The sequence below is a fragment of the Belonocnema kinseyi genome, chromosome 9 (assembly GCF_010883055.1).
Source record: "Belonocnema kinseyi isolate 2016_QV_RU_SX_M_011 chromosome 9, B_treatae_v1, whole genome shotgun sequence".
Lineage (NCBI taxonomy): Eukaryota > Metazoa > Arthropoda > Insecta > Hymenoptera > Cynipidae > Belonocnema > Belonocnema kinseyi.
The window spans coordinates 48299767-48303189 of NC_046665.1; the positions used below are offsets into that span (position 1 = coordinate 48299767).

General features: G+C 26.5%; 1 protein-coding gene across 5 annotated transcripts in view; it reads left to right on the top strand.

Moving 5' to 3' along the window:
* Positions 1–1434, top strand: part of LOC117179615 (heat shock factor protein-like) — a 46137-nt gene extending 44703 nt beyond the window's left edge. For all 5 annotated transcript variants that reach the window (XM_033371606.1, XM_033371605.1, XM_033371609.1 and 2 more), the window contains one exon: positions 887–1434. The gene's annotated coding sequence lies outside the window, so the exon portion shown is untranslated. The remainder of the gene's footprint in view (positions 1–886) is intronic.
* The last annotated feature ends 1989 nt before the right edge of the window (positions 1435–3423 follow it).

Here is a 3423-nt window from a genome sequence, read left to right on the forward strand (position 1 = left end):
AAGATATAATCACGAAGTAGTATAAGGAGACCCCACTCTCGGAAAATATGGACGCGTGGATTCGGATTTAGTTAGTTTGCATCGCTCGTAGCGCCTCTTGCGGAAAATTGAGAAACCCTTGAATTTTCACAATATGGCAATTGTGTCGTCATGGCAACTGATAAACAAAAACAAAGACAGCGGCACTTTTATGGAACTTTTAATAATTTACACTCGAAATTTCTTCGATTTAGCATATTTAAAATGGAACACATGACATTTGGTGTCCAAACTCATCCAAATGACTATGCTAGGGCAAACGAAGTGACATTTCTCAAGCCTATCTCCTTTTTCTTTTTTTCTAACGTAGCTTGTGGATGCACGCCCATCAATGCAACAGCAAACCATTTTGCACACACAAGAACGTCTCACTTCTATCACAGTCCATTTACTTTCACGAGAAAACCGACAAAACGATGCCAAGCATGTACGTTGTTTGTTTATAACCGGCTTACTACGCGGATTCCGCCATTTGCAAAACTTGTATTTCAACCCCTTTCCGCAAGAAACGTTACGAAGGATGCAAACTAACTGAATCCGAATCTACGCGTCCAAATTTTCCAACGACCGTATGGAAGTGGGATCTCCTTATACTACTTCGTGGATATAATTTTTCATTAATTATTCAAAATATTGGCCTAGGTTTTCTTTTATATTATTATATACAAATTGTTGCATTAATATTAATTTTCTATTAAAATTTAAAGATTGCGTGAGAAAGAAAAATCGCAGGCGTGTTTCCTTTCGTAGAAAAATGCCCCTATTTACCTTGCAATTGAACTGCTGAACCATTGTGATTCCTGTACTTGAAATCCCTTAAATTAAAAAATATATATTTTTGTTTCAGTTCGGTTTGCTGACTGTTAGCAATTCGCAAATTTCCACGACTTCTATGCTTAAGGAAAAAAGCGAACATCATTTTTACGATAAAGAACACATTTTTTAGGTAAAACGTGGTTTTGAATTTCACAGGTTTAATGACACAAAATATAACCGCTGTTAACAAAACTTTCCTTTCATACTTTCTTCACTGTAGCGTTTCTGATAAAACAAAAAAGATACTCATCGAAACGAAAATCGACTGTCTGTAAATACGTAAGGTTTCTTGAATTTCAGTCAATATTTTTTTTGTAAAAATCAAAATTTCAATGATCGAGAAGTACTGAAATTTCATGAAAAATTACTGAGACAAGGCGTTTTATTGTTTTACCATATAATTCTACGTTGGAACATAAGAAATGTAGAACTTTTTTTCTACATTGTAAGTCGAATCTGGCTCGAAGAAGCACTTGCAATTATTTTTAAAGTTTTATTTTTTGTAATAAAGTTGTAATATAAAAATACTGAGGACTTGTAATAAGGAATAAACTTGATATGTAGGTGACGATCATTTTTGTAAAACTGAGCTCATTTCTCTGCGCTTTCATCCATTATTTTAGTTATATGTTATTTTAAGAATATAGTTTAATATTCATTTATTGTTTATACTCCATCGTTTATTTTTATGCACTTAAATGAATCAGTGAAATTTGAAAATGTTTTGTTACTCATTTAAAAGGCCATAAAAAATAAATATTTGACGTTACTAGAAAGATTTTGTTGTCTTGGAACCTAATATCCTTCAAATAACAAATTCAAGATAAGAAAATAATTCTCCAAATTGTATTAAAACCTCTATTCTAGAGAAGTGCTGACCCAGGAAATGACAATACATTTATTTCTAGAATTTTTCGATTTGGAACTTATTACATTCTGAACTAATTTCTTAAGTTTTAGTCTGAAATTATTCATTTTTTGTAGATTTTAAGTTTAAAATCATTTAAATGTATTTCAATTTTTTCAATTCCTTCAATTTTCCAAGTTAAATTTTCTAAATTATTAATACTTTGAATTTAAAATTAAGTTATTTGAAACGTGATCAAAATTCAATAATTTCACATTTGTATCTTTCAAAATTTTGTTACTTGAAACTGTCACTTTTCAATTTGCACTTTTTTAATTAATCACATTCAAAGTTTAATTAATTACATTTAAATTTGACCAAATTCGATTTTAATTACACTAAATTCGAAAATGTTATTACGCATCCTTCAAAATGCAACAATTTCCAAATTAAGGACTTTAAAATTGAAAACTTAACAAATTGAATTAAAATTTTTGGAAGCATTATAATAGCGTTCGTAAAATTTTCCAATCTTATTTTATATTTAAATCACCGAAAAATTAAAAAAAAATGAATTTCATATTGCAACAATTTGAAATAAATGCTGAACAATTTATATTACTAAAGTAATGAATTGTAATCAATTGAAAGCTTTTAATGTTAATTTGTCCAGTTTTGAAAGTAACAAATTGAAATTATTTAATTTTTTATTTAAAAACTCTTAATTATCAGAGCCTTTAATAAATTTAGGATTGTACAAATTTGGAATTGTTACATACATTTTTATCGTTTCAATTTGAAATTTTTTAAATATTCTTTATTTTTTCAATTATTCGTAACTCTCGACTGTTATATTTTTTATAAATTTCTATTTTTAAATCAAAATATCAAATTCTTCAGTTTTTAATTTTTCAATTGGTGAGACTTATGATTCAAATTTGTTTAATATTTGTGTTTTTAAAAATTTTTTATTTATAACTTTTTTTGAAACGCCTTTATTCACAAACTTTTCAATTTTCCAAGTTAAATTTGCTGAATTATTAATATTTAACATGTTTAATATTGAAAACTGAAATATTTTTAATTGAACGCTTTAAACTTGATCAAATTCCATTCAAAAATATACTAAATTGGAAAATGTTTGGCGAAAGTATTAAAAATTGGGCAATTTTCAAATTGAGGGTTTTACAAATAAACCTTCTTTAAAAATTAAATTTAACAAATTTAATCGTTATAGCAGTATTAGATTGTAAAAATTTGAAATTATTAAATGTTAATCATTGGTTTAAATTTTATAATATTCACCAGTTTAAAAACTATTTCCATTTCAACCATTCAGATGTTTAATTCTTACTGTTTTCAAATGTATATTTGAAGATTAAATTCTTCAATTTAGAATTTTTTATTTCTAAGAGTTTTAATTCCGCCTTACGTGACAATGGATGCAGTTCAACGTTTTCAATTTTAACATATTAAATTCAGACTTTTTGAACTTTTGCCTTGAAGATAAGGGTCCAATTTTGAATGTTTTAATCAGAAATTACTCATTTTCTTTATTTTTTTAATTATTAAATTTTGGACGCTTTAATTTAAAAACTTTTTAATTTCAAACTAGTAAATTTACCAAGTTAAATTTTCTGAATTATTAAGATTTTTAATTATAAATTACATAATTTTAAACACAAAAATTTTACTCCTTTGATAATATATTATTTGAATTA